The sequence below is a fragment of the Chrysemys picta genome, chromosome 6, assembly GCF_011386835.1.
Source record: "Chrysemys picta bellii isolate R12L10 chromosome 6, ASM1138683v2, whole genome shotgun sequence".
Classification (NCBI taxonomy): domain Eukaryota; kingdom Metazoa; phylum Chordata; order Testudines; family Emydidae; genus Chrysemys; species Chrysemys picta.
The window spans coordinates 129608222-129617881 of NC_088796.1; positions in this window are offsets into that span (position 1 = coordinate 129608222).

Sequence of the window (9660 nt, forward strand, 5' to 3'; positions counted from 1 at the left end):
AACAAAGGCTGTGGGAGAGGTCCCTGAAGGGAGAGTTTCAGGAGCTGGCTGGTGGAATGGCTGGGAGGCAGACAGGGCTCTGACCTCCCAAGGGGGCTGGGGTGCCCGAGGACCCCAAGATGGACCTAACTGAGGGGGTCCTGTTTTCTGTGCCTGCGGGACCTGTCTTGAACTGTGTCCCTGTTGTCTAAATAAACCTTCTGCTTTACTGGCTGGCTGAGAGTCATGGTGAATCGCAGGAAGCCGGGGGTGCAGGACCCTGAGTCCCCCCACACTCCGTGACAGGATCACCCCCATCAGCTAGGCGTGCTGGGACAACCCCATGCACAACAGGGGCAGCAGCGCGGCCGTCCTCGCGCTCTGATTGTGACTCGGGATTGTGGGGGCTTCTCACCTGTCCCATGGAAACGTGGCCAAAGGCGCCAATTGTCCCTTCATCAAAATGGCGCCATCTCCCAGTGCTGCCAGCGGGGCTGAGGCCTGCGCGAGGGCCGCCCCGTCCCCACGCTCTGTCTGCATGTGGCAGGCAGGCTGCCCTCCTGACGCTGGCTGCCACCTCCCGCTGGGCTCCAGGAGGCTGAAGCCGAGCCCACAGGCTGGCTGAGGCCATGGTTCAGGGCCAGGACAGCGCATGGGGACTGTGAGGGGGTGTGGGGGGAAGGCTGAGCGGGTTGCAGGGAGATGTGGGGGCAGGGATGGGGGCAGGCTGAGGGGGACAGAGGGATATGGGCATGAGGGAGACAGAGTGTGCAGGGGGAACACTGACAGGGGTAGTGGGTGTGGGGGGCAGGGAGAAGGCTGAGGGGGCCAGGGAGTGTGGGGGGCAGGGGGAAGGCTGAGGGGGGCATGGGGATGGGGCAGAGGGGAGGCTGAGGGGGTTGGAGGTGATCATGTGGGATATAAGAGCGGCTGAGGGAGGTGCAGGGGCATGTGGGGGCAGGGGGCAGAAGAATGTGGGGGAAGGTTAAGGGGGCCGGGGTGTGGGGAGCCAAGGGAGGCTGAGGGTGGTACAGGGGGATGGGGACAGGAAGGAGGCTAAGGGAGGCAGGAGGGAGGCTCAGGGAGATGTGGGGGGCAGGGGAGAGGCTAGGGTTTGTGCGCAGAGGACAGTGCTGGGGCTGGCAGATGGGGGGATCATGGCAGCTCTCCCAGCCAGGGCGGTGGGGTGACCTTCCTCTCCCAGCAGCTGGGGCTGGGCTGTGCTGCAACGATCCCAACTCTCAGGCAGGGCTGGCTCTAATTTTTTTGCTGCCCCAAGCAAAAAAAAAAGAGTGCCGCCCTCCATAGCGCCGCCATAACACACGCCCTCAGCACCACGATGCCACCCCACCCCCGCGGAGCGCTGCGTAGCCGAACACCCCGCGCCCCCCGCAGAGCGCCGCCGAATACAACCCACCCCCGCAGAGCGCGACACCGCCGAACCCCTCAGCCCCCCGAGGAGCGCCACGCATCCAAACACCCCCCCGGCAGAGCGCCGCCGACCCCCTCAGCCCCCCGCGGAGCGCTGCGTAGCCCAACACCCCCCCCCCGCGGAGCGCTGCCAAATGCCGTGCTGTCGAACCCCCCCACAGAACGCCACCGAACACCCCCCCCCGCAAAGCGCTGCCGAACACACCCCACCCCCGCGGAGCGCCACACCGCCGAACCCCTCAGCCCCTCGAGGAGCGCCACGTATCCAAACACCCCCCTCCCGCAGAGAGCTGTGAAACACCTCCCCCGCCGCGGAGCGCCGCCGACCCCCCCAGTCTCCCGCGGAGCGCCGCGGAGCCGAACACCCCCCCCCCCGCGGAGCGCAGCCAAATGCCGTGCCGTCGAACCCCCCCACCGAGCGCCGCCGAACACCCCCCACCACGGAGCGCCACGCCGTGCTGCTGAACCCTCCCACCGCCACACATATCTCCCACCGAGCGCCGCGCCGCCAAACACCCCACCGCCGAGCCGCGCTGCCAAACAGCGCCCCCCGCCCCGCGCGGAGCGCCCCACCGTGCCGCCACCCCCCCCCCCGGAGCACTGCTGCCGAATCCCACCCCCCAGTGCCCCCTACGCGCCCAGCCGATGAAACAAAAACAACCCACCCCACCCCCAGCGACCAAACTCCCCCCCTCCAAAAAATCCCCACCACCCCAAGATTGGCCGCCCCTTACCAGATGCCGCCTCAAGCACGTGCTTGGTCGGCTGGTGCCTGGAGCCGGCCCTGCTTTCAGGGGCTGAGTGCGAGTCCCGGGCTTTGGGCACCAACAGGAGGAGCTGCCGTGATAGTGGGAGAAGCTCCTCTGACGCCGTGATGTTCAGGGCTGGGCCTGAGGGCAGAGCTCTGTGCGAGAGCCCCGGGGCTGAGGGCACAGACCTGCCCTGCTCTCCCCGCGTGTCTGACCCCATAGCAGAGAGGGTGCCAGGGCAGGGCACGGGGGACCTCAGCAGAGGAGAGGGCGGCGGGAGGCAGAGGAGTGTTGCTGCTGGGGGGAGACAGTAACAGGCAGTGGCTGGCAGTTCCCCTGCCTTACGGGGAGGAGAGGGGAAGTGGAGTCTCCATCGGAGCAGCCAGCAGGAGCCGGGCATTACAGGCTGACTTTTCTACCTGGGATGATCACACCCGTTGGCCGGGGAGTCAAAAGCCGGATGTAAAAACATGCTCTGATTTGTTTTCTTTTTAGAAGAAGGAACCCAGCAGCCTCACTGTTCCTTCTCCCCCATCTGGTGAATACTGGGTCACCACACGGACAAGCCAGTCTGGTGCCTTGCTTCAGGGCTCAGTTTCTTCTTCAGCTGAGGAGAAAGGAACCATGGAACAGCAACGTAACGTCACAGTCCCTTTCCCCACCTGTCCTGTGGGGTCTTCTGGCCTTTAGAGCTACTGGTCAGGGCCTCCCCCAGTCTGCGGGGGGCCACAGGGCCTGCTGGCCTCCTCCCAGCCTCTGCTGAGGCTACAGGAGAGAGGCCTCTTCAGTTTTCAGAAAGAAAGAAATCTCTGGGGTGAGCACACAGCAGATGTCTGTTTTCCCAGGGCCAGATGCTGCCACCTGGTCACTGGAAGGGCCCGTGTGACCTCTGACCACAGATGAGGGAGGACGCCCAGCCTGGCTAGACAGATTCCTTCGTGCCATGGCTGGGGACAGAAGCCTGCAGCCAAAGCTCACACTGCAGGAAACAACCTGCAGAGGCCTTTCATCTCCCCAGGGTCAGACGTCACCACTAGGAGAATGTGAGCGCCGGAGCACTGGGGGAGCTGGGCTGAGATGGCATCCCAGGGCACAACCACCTGTGTCAAGTCCATTCGGATTCCACGCTCAGCAAAGATACAGGGAGCTGTGCGGTCAGGAGAGGCGCTGGTCAGAATTTGCCAGTGGAACTGTTTTTCCATCAGAAATTGCCAGCTTGTCAAAATCCAAACGTTTCGTGGGAACACGTCGATTTGGACAAACCTTCCGACAGAAAGCAGGCAGGTTTCGCACGGAAAGCTGCTTGGCTCCCTGCCAGCTCGCCCGCCTGCCCACCTGCTTGACAGGCTGATGGGGGGCCTGGGCTTCCAGGCTGCTGAGAGAAGCCCTGGCTCCCAAGATCCCAGGGTCCCCGAAACCCTCTCCTCGCGGGGGTAATGTTCTGGTTACTGCACAGCTCTAGGAGGAGGGGAGGTATCCGATGCCCCACAAGCCACCAATCCTCCCTGCCAAGGTCCCAGTAACTACGATAGCCTGTGAGAACATCCTAACCTTTAGGTCACTTTCCCTGCCAGGTAAAAGGGTGCGAGCTGGACCCCTCCCTGCCACCAGAGTCCAGCACTGCCGAGAAAGCCAAGTGTGGACTAAACTAAGCCCCTGGTTAACCCTTTCCCAGAGGAATCCAGAAGCCACTGATAATTGCAGGCTACATGGTGACCTCTCTCTCAGGTCACTCCCCGATCCTGGAATAGGGGTCAGTGAGTCCTGGACGAACGCCGTTCAGCTGGGAACATGCTCCCCCTTCTCGTGCCGAGGACTGCATGAGATGGGTGTAGTGGGCACTCCCGATAAAGGGGACAATGTGACAGCTGCCTTTCAAATAGGCCCCAGGCATGGGGGGGCCACAGCACCCAATTCCTCTGCCCCCCCAACTTTCTTCGCTGCTTTAAAGTACAATCACAACCTGCTCTCTGACACCTCTGATTAATGAAAGCCCTAACGCTCCAGGGGAGCAGGCCGTGCCCTGCTCTGCCCTGGCTGCCCCGGGTGTTACCTCGGAGGGAATCGTTCCAGATTCCAATGGGTGGCAGGTCCAGGGAAGAGCCTTATCTGGGGGGAGGCTGTACCAGACCCGCCCGACCCAGGCAGGCTCCCAGGTACTCTCTGCTCGGGGCTGATAAGGCTCCTTAGCAGTTTCTCTCCAAACAAATTCCAGTTCAAGACACCTGAGAGCTCCACAGCAGGGCAGCATCCAGCCCGGGGCCCTAGCAGCGGTTACTGCCGCTGCTGGTCAGTGGGGTATCCAGACCGCAACACACTGACATCGGCTCACATTCGTTTGCAGTCAGACCGGGGTCGGCTACCCCCGGGCTACTTCCACGATCCCCCTCAAAGCCTACCTCGTTCGTCGCGCCGGGCTCGGGCCAGTCCATCTGCATGGGCTCCTCTCGGCCAGGGCTCGGTGGCAGGTCCGGTAGCTCTGCCGGGAAGTCAGGCCAACGGCACTCCGGCGGCTCCTCCGGGTAGCAGCAGGGGCGTGTGACGTTATTGATATAATCTGGGACCATATAGATCATTGTTGCAACCAAGGTCCTGTAGTGGCACGCAAATCTTGTATAAAGGGGGTCAAATGGGGTGTCTAAGACAAGGTTATGGTTTACTGGTTATGATTATGCTGTCTATATGTGTGTATCACTTTTGTAGTTGAAGTTATGAATATTGGCTCTATACTATCTGTATTTCAAACTTATGCTATGCTCCTGGGTGACATCCCAGACAAGCTGAGATAAGCTCTGCCTAGCCTGCTTGATGGCCCATTAAGGACCATCAGCTATACAATGGACTCATTGAGAAGGCAAAGTATGCAGGGACTGGCCCATGTGACTCCAGACTCCATTTTGCTGTAATTTTCCACAGTAAGAACAAAGAGGTGTTCTTACACCTGGAAAAGACTATATAAGGCTGATGCCTCATCTCCATCTTGTCTTCAATCCTGCTTCATACCTCTGGAGGAACTTTGCTACAAGCTGAAGCTTTGAACAAAGGACTGAGGACCCATCCCAGCGGGGGATGTAATCCAGAGACTTGATTTGAACCTGCAGTTTATTCCATCGCTGCTGCAAGCCTGAACCAAGAACTTTGCCATTACTGTATGTAATTGATTCCATTTAACCAATTCTAACTCTCATCTCTATCTTTTTCCTTTTATGAATAAACCTTTAGATTTTAGATTCTAAAGGATTGGCAACAGCGTGATTTGTGGGTAAGATCTGATTTGTATATTGACCTGGGTCTGGGGCTTGGTCCTTTGGGATCAGGAGAACCTTTTTCTTTTACTGGGGTATTGGTTTTCATAACCATTTGTCCCCATAACGAGTGGTACTGGTGGTAATACTGGGAAACTGGAGTGTCTAAGGAGATTGCTTGTGAGACTTGCAGTTAGCCAGTGGGGTGAGACTGAAGTCCTCTTAGTCTGGCTGGTTTGGTTTGCCTTAGAGGTGGAAAAAACCCCAGCCTTGGGCTGTAACTGCCCTATTTGAGCAATTTGTCCTGAGTTGGCACTCTCAGTTGGGTTCCGCCAGAACCGCATTGTCACAGGGCGGAGGGGTCCTTGTGCGGTCTCGCCCTCAGGTTTAGTGGGGGGGGCTCCCAGGGATCCTCCCAGCGACGGAAGCGGACGGGCTCCGGCAGCTCCTCCTCGTAGCGTGCCCGGGGTAGCTCAGGCCACTTAGGGTCTAGGCCTCAGAGGTCTCCTGGTCGGGAGCTCCCGGCCACACGTCTGCTCCCAGTGGTGGCTGGCCACGAACTGAGCTCTGGCAGCCGGCCTTTATACTTCCTGTCCCGCCCCTTGACTTCCGGGGGGGCGGGGACAGGTGGCGGTGGCTCCATCCACTCTGGTGCCTGCACGTGGGCTCCCTCTTCTGGGCAGGAGGGGAGCCACACTGACTCACTACAGTGGCAGGTCCAGGGAAGAGCCTTATCTGGGGGGAGGCTGTACCAGACCCGCCCGACCCAGGCAGGCTCCCAGGTACTTTCTGCTCGGGGCTGATAAGGCTCCTTAGCAGTTTCTCTCCAAACAAATTCCAGTTCAAGACACCTGAGAGCTCCACAGCAGGGCAGCATCCCCAGAGCGCAGCAGGGTGGGGGTTAGGGGGAGCAGTCGGTAGCCAGCACCTGCCCCTCGTAGGGCAGGAGCGAGAAGTTCCAGCCCCTCTGCACAGAGCAGCAGCGTTTAGCCTGGGCCAGACGTGCTGCGATGATGGGTAAGAGCGGGCTCGGAGAGCCAGAGGGTCTGTGGGGCAGTGCTGGGCCCTTCTGCTCCGCACTAGGGCCGGGTGGGCGTGTTCAGCTGGGATTGGAACCCACCAGCACTTGTGGGTGTGAATGTGGGGCTGGAACGCAACGTGGGGCACTCCCACCTCGCCCGGGGGCGACTGGGGGGAAGGGCAGAGAGACACCTGGGCTGAGACCCCAGCTCCAGGGAGACAGTCAACCCGGCCCAGCTGGGTTAAATTGCCCAGCTGTGTGACAGCCCCCCCATCCCCGAGGGGTCCCCCCCCCAACCTGGGTATGTCACAGCAGGGTAATGTGCGTATTGAACGGCAGGGCTTGCCAGAGACTGGCTGGGAGAGGCCTTTGGGGATTGAGGAAGCAGCACTAAGGTACATGCCAACCTCCCTACAGAGGAGGGGCCGTGCCACGCAGGTGTGGGGCAGGGAGCTGGGACACTGCGCGGTGGGTCATTGTCTGGCCCAGGCCCTTCCTAGCCGGAGGCCGAGGCCAAGGCATTTTCTTCAGGTCACCTTCCGCTGCAGCTTGGCCACGGGCCCCCATAGCCACTAGCCCAGCCAGGGATCCCAAGTGGGGATTGTCACGGATGGCTCCTCCCTGCCGCCAGCAGCTCTTCACTGCCAGGGAATTCCTGAAATCCTGTGCGCCCCTCCCCCACCCACCTCCTGGGGCTGTGAGTGCTCCCCCGAGCTCTGAGTGCCCCTGGCCAGTCCCTCCCCTCAGCCCCCCCCCCACTTCCTGGGGCTGAGTGACCTTGGCCAACCCCCGTCCCTTCAGGAGGAACTCCCAGTACCCACCCAGCCCCCACTCCTCAGGGTTCCCCTCCCTGCGGCTCTGTGGCCATACCCCCACCAGAGCCGGCTTTAGGCCAATTCAACCAATTCCCCTGAATCGGGCCCCGGGCCCACGCCCCGGTACGGTGTACTGGCAAGAGCCGGTGTGCTGTACCAGGGTGGCCCGGCTTCCCCAGGGGGCAATTTAAAGGACCTAGGGCTCCCAGCAGGGGCCGGAGCCCCAGGCCCTTTAAATTGCTACCAGACCCCCACTGCTGGAGCCCTGGGGTAGGGCTGCGGGGCTCTGGGGGCTATTTAAAAAGTCCGGAGCTCCCGCTGCCTCTACCGCCCCGGCCCTTTAAATAGCCACTGGAGCCCCGCTGCTTCCCCAGGGCTCCCGCGGCTATTTAAAGGGCCGGGGCGGTAGAAGCAGGGGAGCCCTGGGCCCTTTAAATAGCCCCCAGAGCCCTGGGATAGCGGGGGACTCGGGGGCTATTTAAGGGGCCGGGGCTCCAGCTGCCTCTGCTGCACCCAGTCCCCGCACCAGCCCCGCACCCTCTGCCCTGCCCGCAGCCAGCCCCGTCTCCAGCCAGCCCTGCACCCCCTGTCCGCAGCCAGCCCCTGCGGCACCCCTGCCCTACCTCCAGCCCCGCCCCCCCTGTTCTGCCCACACCAGCCCCACCCCCCTGCCCTGCCTGCAGCCAGCCCTGCACCCCCTGCCCACAGCCAGCCTCTGCCGCACCCCCTGCCCTGTCTCCCGGCAACCCTTGCCGCACCCCCCTGCGGCCCTGCCCAAAGACAGCCAGCCCCACACTCCCCTGTCTCCAGCCAGCCCCGCACCCCTTCCCCTGCCTGTAGCCAGACCCTACCTCCAGTGAGCCCCTGTCCTGCCTCCAGCCAGCCCCATGTCCACTGGTGCCCTGCAGTTCCCAGGGCAGTAACCCTGCACACCTGCTTCAATGAGGGGGGCAGGGAGCAGCTGGGACCCACACATGTGCACACCACTAGGGTGACCAGACAGCAAGTGTGAAAAGTCGGAACAAGGGGTGGGGGATAATAGGATCCTATAAGAAAAAGACCCAAAAATCGGGACTGTCCCTATAAAATCAGGACATCTGGTCACCCTAGCACACCCCCAGGAAGTGGCGGGGACCCACACATGTGAAACGGAGCTCATTAATAACCGATCAACAGCATATATGATGCAATGTACATAATATATAATTTTATTATTTATATAGTTATGGAAAGTAAATAATACATGGAAGAAATGAAAGGCTTTTTTTTACATTACTTTTTTTGTTAGTCATCCCTGCCGGGGCCCCGCCAAAAATGTTTGAATTGGGCCCCGCCCTTCCTAAAGCCGGCCCTGCTGGAGAGAACAGGAGGATTCAGTCTGCAGGGGCTGCCGATCTGTCCCATTCACCAGGGCTGGCATCCTGCGGCTTCAGCATTAGTGGCTGGGGTGACTTGGGGAAAGGTCTCAACCTCCCCACATCCCACTTCACTGCTGCCAGAATCCCTCCTGCCCCCCTGCTACAGTCCCCTCCCTACCCTACCTGGGTGGGGCTGGAGGAGAGGGGTCTGAGAACTTGAGCTGTGGATTGGAGGTGGAACAGCTGTCAGGGGCACTGAGGGGGAAGTGGCAGGAGCTCCCCGTACAAGGAGGGGGGTTGCCACTGGAGGTCACTAGGAAGGACAACAAGACTCCATCCTGGGGGTCAGGAGGGGGAACCCATCCCTCAGAGGTGGGCTGGGGCTGGGTGGAAATGCTGCTGGTTCCAGGGGCCGTTAATCCCCCGTGATTCCTCGGAGGCGTCTGAGTCTCAGACAGGTTCTCATTCCCTTGCAGCAGGAGGACGTCACAGCCAATGTGATGCACCAGCTCCGTATCATGCGGCACTTGCGCCAGGTGCCCGAGGCGCTGCAGGGCCTGTGCCTCTGAGGCCACCAGCAACTCCCGCTCTCTGCTGCAGGTACTGCTCTGGCTCTCTGTAAATGGGGAGCTAGTGGAAGGGGAAATGGAGCCGCCTGGCACTCACAGAAACCCTCTCCCCTCTCTGTGGAGCAGGGTCCTTTCCTCTGCCCCCAAATTCCTTCATCTGCGACAGGAGCTCTTTCCCTCACACCCATTCCCCTCCCCCCCTTTCCTTGATCTACCCCCATCCCATTCCCCCTGCGCCTAGGCAGAGCTCTGCCTGCCCCATATGGTGCAGAAAGGCCGTTGTGTCAGGGCCCCACCCCTAGCCCCACTGAAGCTCGGAGAGCTCCACTTTTGAGGAGGTGGGGGTGGGACAGAGGCTCAGGGCTAGCTTCACCTCCTGCCCTTTATTCTCCCCTTGGCCCTTCTATGGGGTCTCTGGGTGTGAAATGAATCGGAGCCTCATTCCCAGCTGTCTGCCAGGCCCTGGGATCTGGCACAGCCTCCCAGAGGGGCG